At 34.9% G+C, this 9,309-nt stretch overlaps 1 pseudogene across 1 annotated transcript; it reads left to right on the top strand.

Moving 5' to 3' along the window:
- The first annotated feature begins 8,433 nt into the window (after positions 1-8,433).
- On the top strand, positions 8,434-8,931 carry LOC308507417 (small ribosomal subunit protein eS10-like; annotated as a pseudogene). Its single transcript has one exon. The product of its transcript is annotated as a small ribosomal subunit protein eS10-like (transcript).
- Positions 8,932-9,309: the final 378 nt, after the last annotated feature.

The following is a 9,309-nucleotide window of genomic DNA, read 5'->3' on the forward strand; positions in this document are numbered from 1 at the left end:
TTCATTATTGAATTTTAAGTACCTCAGAAACAGCCCTGAATTAGCAATTAAACTAAGCCACATGACTAAACAGACACACTAGAGCATTCCATGAAGTCAAAATGAACATTCATGTTCTTGGGAGTAAGAACTCAGAAACCAGGGTTTTCTTCATACTACGCGTGTAAAGAAAACTTGTTTTTTGCCTTTCTAGGGGATCATTTCTCATGAAGCAGCCAGGCAATTCAACGAAGAATCCAGGTTAATTGAAATTTCTATTTAAGTGAATTTTAGTTAAGCAATCAATTTTTAAAAGTTCATTTCTGACGAGGGAAATTAATCATTCACAGTTTTATTATCTAACCTATCTTTTTCCACACAAAATGTATATTCCTGGCAATAAAAAAGGATACATTTAAAAATACATACATTTCTTAATTTTATTGGAACTTTCAAGGTTGAGAGTAAAATAATTCTAAGCAAGATAGATACTTACTTCAATATAAGTAGGTAGAGAAAGGGGATAAAAGGCATGGATAGTAGAAATTATATTATATTTTAAATACTAAATTTTAACCAAGTGTCTGAGATATAGTGACTCTTTATCTCTTCTTTCACAGGGGAGGTGAATAGAAGGCAAACTTTGAATAGTATTTACTTTGTTTCAGAAAAAGACGTCTGCTAAAACAGGCATGTTCTACTTAAAATGAGATTTTGGAAAGAGAGAAGACTATTCTACACGTTTCCCCCCCCTCCCCCATAACAAAAGAACCCCAGGAGGCAATTGAGTCCGGGTTAGAGCCTTAAGGTCATGGTACAAACAACAATGGCAGGAGAATGAGATTTTCCTCTGTGAATTCTGATTTTCTCAGGGCTTTCCAGGGGCAATATCTTCAGAAACCTTGAGAAGGTTTCTGAAGCGAGCCGAATCTTGCTTCTTCTTATGTCTGTCTGGTGTAGAAAGAGGGAGACTAAGAACAAAAGTTATTCAGGGCTCTGTATCCAGGAGGATGCTCTTTTAGTTCCCTTTCTCAGATGAGGCAGAATTATTTTTAAAGGCTTAAAACTAAAACAGATGAAGTTAGTAGTTCAAACATTTCAACTATTAATAGTTTTACCCTTTAGAAGATATACAGATTCTAGGTATTGGTTAAGCAGAAGACATCCTAGAAATATCAGGGAGCTTGTCTGGAGTGTGGTTAGTACAACATTATTTCAGGTCTTGAAGCAAGAGGACATCTGCACTATAGAGAAAATAGGTTCATTAGAAGCCCCCAGGCTTGCACATAGCTAGGTGAGGGTGAGCAATGCTGAAGATCATCCAGATGGCATGGAAATGATGTGTCTCTTCTAGGTGTCTCTGACTCCAGCTTGAGATAGGTAAAAAGATGTCATTCTGGCTTTGGGGACTGTGTGTCAAATTGGCTACTAATACGACTCGATGCAGGAATCACATGCAAGAGATAGTTCTATGGCATTGTAAAGGAAATGTAGTGAAAAACCTCAGTAGAAATACTAAGGGGGATGCCTTCAATTGTGAAATACTTTAAAAAAAAAGTTGAAAATAGAGTCACACGTTTCTTCTCTTTAAAAATTGCCTGTGAAGTTAGTGAGGAAGAAGTGTGAATGAAATAAACTAATTTGTAAGGAACCGATTCAAAACAGAATTTATAGGGCAATCAGATGCAACTATGGTCTATCCATATGTTTCACTAGAATACAGTTGTGTTATTCTATTAAGGCCAGATTGTATACCATTTCTGTAAATTTTTTAACAATTAAATTTCAGAATTGCCTAGGCAAAATGTGCATCAAAAAATTCTTTTAAAACTTCAAGAGAAGAAATGCGGATGGGCAATATACATTTGAAAACATGTTTAACCTTTCCAAAAAAAAAAAAACAGAATGAAATTAACAAAAAACGTTTTGACTATCAGTTTAGGGGAAAAAAAAAACCATTAAGATAGACATTTTAAAGATCTGGTATCAGCAAAAATAAAGGAAAATGTGCACTCTCTAGAGCTGCAGAGCATATAAATTAGTATAACCTTTTTGACAACCTATATCAAAACTTAACTTTTGTACACACTTTGATCCAGCAATTTTCTTTGTTGAAATTTATTCTTATAAAATGACTGGACAAATGTACAAAGATGACTTAAATATCAGAACAACAATATTGTAATTACTGACAACTTAAATATTCATGAGTTGGTCAAATAAATTGTGATGCATTCATATAACACAAAACTCTGGTAACTAAAAGTGTCATTCTATATTTATATTTGCTGACAACAAAAGCTCTCTGCAAAATGTTTTTGAGTGAGCCATGTAGATTAAAATGCACCATTTAGATTAAGCCCATTAAAAATTACATTTGTATGTACTGAGTGATACATACAAAATATGTTTGGAATCATGTTCCCCAAAACATTGAGTGAATCTTCCTTGCTAGTGGGGTGGTAGGCGATGTTTAACGCCCTTTGTGTACTCGTTGAAACTTTATACAATAAGCATGTGCTTAAAATTTCAGAAAATGTACACCTATTTTAATTTTGTAAAACAAATTCTTCTTAAATGTTGGAACTATAATATGCTTTATTTTCTACATTGAATATAAGTAAATTTATCTAGAATTAAGACACTTATTCATTTGCTCTACCAGCTCCTCACTTCTCCTTTCAGTGTTTCTATGAGGATGTAAATTTTTTTGGTAAAACTTCTATAGTTTTAAATTAATTCCATCCCCAAAGTGAAACAAAAGGTACATTAAATTACGAATATTTCTTGTTGTATGGCATTTGTTCAGATACGATTTAAACATGAGTAGTGTTGTATAATAGACTACAACGAGATTCTTTATTTTATGGCTTTAGTTTCCATGAAATTTAGTTCGTTGTTTTGTCTCATTTCTTAAAGTAACATTGCTACATTATTCTTCTCGTTCCTACAATGTCCCTAGGGAATGTTAACCCATATCAAAACCAAAATACTATATTTTATTTTCAAACTTGTTTATTCATTCTTTTATCTTGGGAATTTATTTTTGATAAATAAAATGATAAATACTTGAAGTTGTTGAGTGTTGAATTTAGCTTTTTAAGGATAATTATGTGCTAAATAAAGTTACAATTTGAGCTTGTTTCTGATCAAATGCTTCCAATAAAAGTCAGGTTTTAATAATAGATATGATAGGGTGCATCCTACAAATAGTTGGACTCTAGAGGAGTGAATGGAGGAAAGGGGGCGTGAGAGCGCTGACTTTGGGACTGGAGGCGACTGTTACTTCTGGAACTCCCATTTAAACACTCCAACACGGGACAATAAGAAATGATCCCAGAACAGCCCTGGCATGGTTGCAGAACAAGCAGAGCCAGCAAACGCTATGGGAGAGTGGGTCGTCTGGGCAGTGATGGTTACGTGGTGGGGAGCCCCGGTCCCTGTCCTGAGAACGTCTGGGTAACTGAAGGGTTGGAAGATGAAGGAAACGAACCCTATGTGGAACAGGAGAGCCTCCACCTCAGTGGTCTCCAAAGTGGGATGAGCAAGATGACCTGTGAGATGCTGGAAGAATATACAAGAGCTTATATTACTATTTATTTTCCTTTTAATATCTATTTTACTTGTTTTATAATTTACATAGATTAATACAACAGTGCATAATACTGCCTGATAAATAAATATATATAGATTAGTAAGCTTAGCACCAAAAGTTTTACCAATATAGGCACATGATAAAAATTTTGGAGACAACTTTTCTTCTTTATCAGTGGACTTCAGATAGATACTCTCTGCCTGTGGTTCCCAAACCTAAGCATGCATTAGAATCACCTGGTGGGCTTGTTGAAACACAAACTGCTGGACCCTGTTCCCAGAAGTGGGTGGAGTCTGAAAACTCAGATGTTGCTGATGCTTCTGGTTCAGAAACCAAATTTGAGAACTTCTGCTCTAAGCTGCAGCAAAACTGGGCTGTGCCTGAACATGGTAGGTACTCTCAGCTCACATTGTTTCTCCTCAAGATGGCCCTCCCTTTGTTAAGATCCTACACCATCTTGAAGGTCCGTTTGAATTGTTAACACTTCCTTTAAGTCTTTACTGTTTGAAGTAGGTGGAAGTGATCTTATTTTTCTGAATTTAGGTAGCACCGAGTTCAAACCCAGAAAATTCTACTTTGCATAATTACACTTTCCTAATAGATTATAAACCATTTAAAGATGAAGCCTGCACTGGCATTCTACAATTATTAAATGAGTGAACAAATGATATCTGAATTAGTTAAAATCCTGCTGAAATTGGTAATAGCAAAAGACTGAAAGTAAATACAATATCCATAAGTGGGGGGCTGAGTGAATAAAATCTATATACTGTGCAAATTACCAGTGCGTTATATTATATCTCAGCTCTAAATTTCAAACTTCATTGCCTGCTCTATGAAAATGGATCTGAGCCCCTTATTTTTGTTATGCTTTCTCGTGTAATATTAAGCTTTGTCAATACAGAGTGCTAGAGAGACACTGTAGGAGGAAGACCTTTTCTGCTTTGTTCATCGAGAAAAGACTGATTTCAGGTCTGAAGTGGAAAATGAACATGGAAGTGTATCATAAAACAGAGAGACTGTTAGTGTCTTGTCAGAAAAACTTTGGAGCCTAACTGAAGAGATTCTCATTGCTGAAAAAAGATAAATATTTGAGCATCATTAAGAGTAATTCAAATTAATTGAAAATATTCATGTGTTTAAATCCATCATTCATTATAGTATATTTTAAAGCTCTTTGTTCACTTTTGGAGGATACTGAGAAACATACTCAGATTTTTTTGACTGGTTAATGAAGGAAAAGAATCAAACATTTATCCTGCCTTTCATTATAAATTTTACAAAACAATAACCAAACAGTGAAGAAGAATTTCTCATTATTATAATAATTTCTCATTATTTCCTCTAATAAGCAAAGAAAAAATGGAAGGATTAAAACATTATGTTAATGGATGGGTGGATGGATGGATGGATTGATTAATCTATCTAGGCAATTTCATCAATGACTGGTAATTAATATCACAAAAAGACAAATAATAGAATCTCCTGATGGAATTACCCAACATCATTTATGAAGTAGTCTTGCCAAAAAAAATTTAACCTGTGATCAAGCCATTAGCATGTTCTAACATGGATGGATCTTGAGAGTATAATGCTAAGTGAAATAAGTCAGACAGAAAAAGCAGAGAACCCTATGATTTCACTGATATGTGGTATATAAACCAAAAACAAGACAAACAAATGAGAAACAAAAACTCATAGACACAAACAATAGTTTAGTGGTTACCAGAGGGTAAGGGGGGTGGGGAGGAGGGAGATGAGGGTAAGGGGGATCAAATATATGGTGATAGAAGGAGAACTGACTCTGGGTGGTGAACACACAATGGGATTTATAGATGATGTAATACAGAATTGTACACCTGAAATTATGTAATTTCATTAACAATTGTCACCCCAATAAATATATTTAAAATATATATATATATAGAAAAGTAAAAAAAAAAAAAAAAAGAATGTTCTAATTACCCTTTACTGCAAATTCAGAGGACAAAGGTATATTAAAGGACTCCAGAAGGATGCAGTCAGCAAATGGGAGAAACCCTACAGATGAACAACCTGATTTCTTGGATGGAATCTGCAGATTTAAAACAAAACAAAACAAAACAAAACAAAACAAAACAAAACACAACCTTAAGATACAGACTTCTCTGTACTATCTTTGCAACTTCTAAGGGATCCTCAAGTTATTTCAAAACAAAAAGTTTTTAAAGAGAGACTTAAGAAACACAAAAACCAATTGTAATATGGATTATTAGTACATATTGCACCTTATTTAGATCCCAATTTAAACTGAAAAAAAATGATGATTGGGGAAACCTGGGCACTAACTAGTTTTGATGAAATTAAGTAAGTGTAACTTGCTTTTTTCACACATGATGATGACATTGTGTTTGTTTTTTAAAAACATTAACAAAAATATATACAAATGACAACCTAAAATAAAAAATAATAATAGGTATGATAGTAATAAATTCCAAGAATATATGTACAGCTTGCAGCAAATGGAAGTTGTTTTCCTTGTTTTTGAGCTCAGAATCTATCAGCTGTTACATCTCTGCAAACTACAAAATTAAATACTCATTACCTAAAAAAAAATGGAATGACTAAAAACAGCAGATTGGAATCATAATTTTCAAAAATTTCTTGAACAATTTCATATTATGAATAAATGAAACTTACAATGCAGAATAACAGTAGGTATCATTCAACATGAATGAAATACATTTTTATGATGCAAATTATAAAAGTTTTATGGGTAGACAAACAATTCTTTACTTGGTTATGCTAGGCAAATAATTACTGTTTAATTTTTATTTTTTTCAGAAAAAAGAGAAGTATTTGATAAACTTTTTAGATCTTGTTTCATCTCCTTTTTAAAATGGTAACTCCTTTGAAGAGAAATTCTACTCCAAAATGAAAATGAAGTGATTTGAGGTAAATCTCATGAGGCAATGAAACTACTGAGTAGTTTACATTTTAATATTTCTGAGATATATGGAAAATTTCTCATGTTTTGTTGATAAATTTAATTCTTCAAATTTTTTCCACTTTGAGTTTTTACTAACTACTTCTGTGTTGATAATATACCTTGTTCCATTTATACCATAGTCACTTCTTTCTAAAGAAATTGAACTGTTTAGGGTATATTCTTGGTGAAAAGATTGACTCTGTGCAGGAAAATAGGGTTACATAGAGACTTTGACAATGGGACTGAAACAACATGCCATTATAAACAAAGTCTTTTGAATAGGAAGGAAATTGTCATATGAGTGAAATGACATAAAAAATTTAAGCACTCTAACTCAGTAATACTTCTGAGTGTCATTTGTTAATTAACTAGCCAAAAAAATGATTTGTAAGCACTCAGTTGACTAATTGACATGCTATTTGAATGCGTCAAATTAACATTAAGTTTAATTAAGCTGGGCACTACACAGCTATTTATATGGGTGACACACAAAGTTCTGAATGGGCACACACCATAGCTCTGCTAAAGTGAATCCTGTTCTGTAGGGTCAGCCCCTGCACAAAAGAACCTCCACTGTAGTCATGGGCAGTACTCACAAATAATCAGCACAAGAGGCAATTCATCCCACTGACATGCAAACAGCAACCAAGGTTCAACTACAACAGGAGGGTACACGCAACCCATTAATGGGACATACTTGGAGCACCCAGCTCAGGTGACCAGGGAGACTGCACCATTGGGCCCCACAGGACACCGATTACATAAGCCCACTCTACTAAGATCAGGAAACATACCTAATACATTCAAACAAACACAGGGAGGCAGCCAAAATGGGGAGACAAAAAACATGTCCCAAATAAAGAACAGAATAAGGCTCCAGAAAAAGAACTAAACAAAATGGAGACAAGCAATCTATCAGATGCAGAGCTCAAAACACTGGTTATAAGGATGCTCAATGATCTCAGGGAGAACTTCAACAAAGAGATAGGAAACATAAAAACAGAGACAGAAAACATAAAAAAAGAACTCGTCAGAATAGAAGAATACAATAACGAAATGAAGAATACATTAGAGGGAATCAGCAGGAGATTAGATGAAGCAGAGGTTCAAATCAACTCTTTAGAAAATAAGGTGGCAGAAACCAGCCAATTAGAATAGCAAAAAGAAAAAAGAATTAACAAAATGGGTATAGTTTAAGGGGCCTCTGGAACAATATCAAGCATAACAACATTTGCATCATGGGATATCAGAATATCAAGCATAACAACATTTGCATCATGGGATATCAGAAGGAGAAGAGAGAGAGAGCAAGAAATTGAAAATTTATTTGAAGAAATACTGATGGAAAACTTCCTTAACCTGGTGAAGGCAATAGACATGCAAGTCCAGGAAGTATAGAGTCCCAAACAAGATGAACCCAAACAGGCCCATACCAAGACACATCATAATTAAAATGCCAAAGGTTAAAGACAAAGAAAGAATCTTAAAAGCAGCAAGAGAAAAGCAATTATTTTCCTATAAGACAGTTCCCATGAGAGTGTCAGATGATTCCTCAACAGAAACTGCAGGCCAGATGGGAGTGGCACAAGATATTCAAAATAATGAAAAACAAGGACCTACAACCAATATTACTCCACTCAGCAACACTATCATTGAGAATTGAAGGAGAGATAAAGAGTTTCCCAGACAAGAAAAAGCTAAAATAATTTATCACCACCAAGGCAGTGTTACAAGAAATGTTAATGGGACTTCTTTAAGAAGAAGAAGAAAAGAAAGGTAAAAAAGTATGAATCATAAAATGGCAAATATACATATCTATGAGCAGTTACTTCAAATGTAAATTGATTAAATGCTTCAATCAAAATATAGGATGTCTGCAGTAGCTGTAATGATGTTGATGCCCAAGAAGAACCAGATTGCCATTTATGAACTCCTTTTTAAGGAGGGAGATATGGTGGCCCAGAAGAATGTTCACCTGTCTAAATACCCTGAGCTGGCAGACAAGAATGTGCCTAATCCTCACGTCATGAAAGCCATGCAGTCTCTCAAATTATGAAGCTATGTGTAGGGACAGTTTGCTTGGAGACATTTCTACTGGTACCTTACGAAGAAGGGTATCCAGTATCTTCGTGATTATCTTCACCTGCCCCCTGAGATCGTGCATGACACTTTGTGCCACAGAGGGCCTAAGACAGGCAGGCCAATGTCCAAAGGTCTGGAGGGTGAGTGACCTGCAAGACTCACATGTGAGGAAGCTGACAGAGACACCTGCAGATGGAGCACTGTACCTCCTGGTGCCGACACGAAAGCTGAGGTCAGGGCTGGCTCAACAACCGAATTCCACTTTAGAAGCGGATTTTGTTGTGGATGTGGTCAACCACTTCAGTAAAATAGGAGCAATTATTTGGTGTTGAATAAGCTTGTGGGGAGAAAATAATCATGTGTGTCCCTGGTTTTACATAATGTAGCCTGAACAGGAATATTTTAAAAGTCATAACATAAATTGAGCAAGGCTGGATTGGTTGGTGGGGGACGTCTCACAATTGATGGATGTGGTCTACCACCTCAGTAAAGTTGGAGTGATGATTGGGTATTGAATAAACTTGTAGACAGAAAATAAGCTCAGAAAACTGTATGCAATTGTTTGGTGTTGAATAAACTTGTGGAAAGAAAATTTAAAAAAATATATAGGATGGCTGAATGGATAAGAAAACAAGGCCCTTACATATGCTGCCTACAAGAGACCTCCTTGAGATTGAAAGAGACA

The sequence above is a fragment of the Rhinolophus hipposideros genome (assembly GCF_964194185.1).
Source record: "Rhinolophus hipposideros genome assembly, chromosome: 2".
Taxonomy (NCBI): domain Eukaryota; kingdom Metazoa; phylum Chordata; class Mammalia; order Chiroptera; family Rhinolophidae; genus Rhinolophus; species Rhinolophus hipposideros.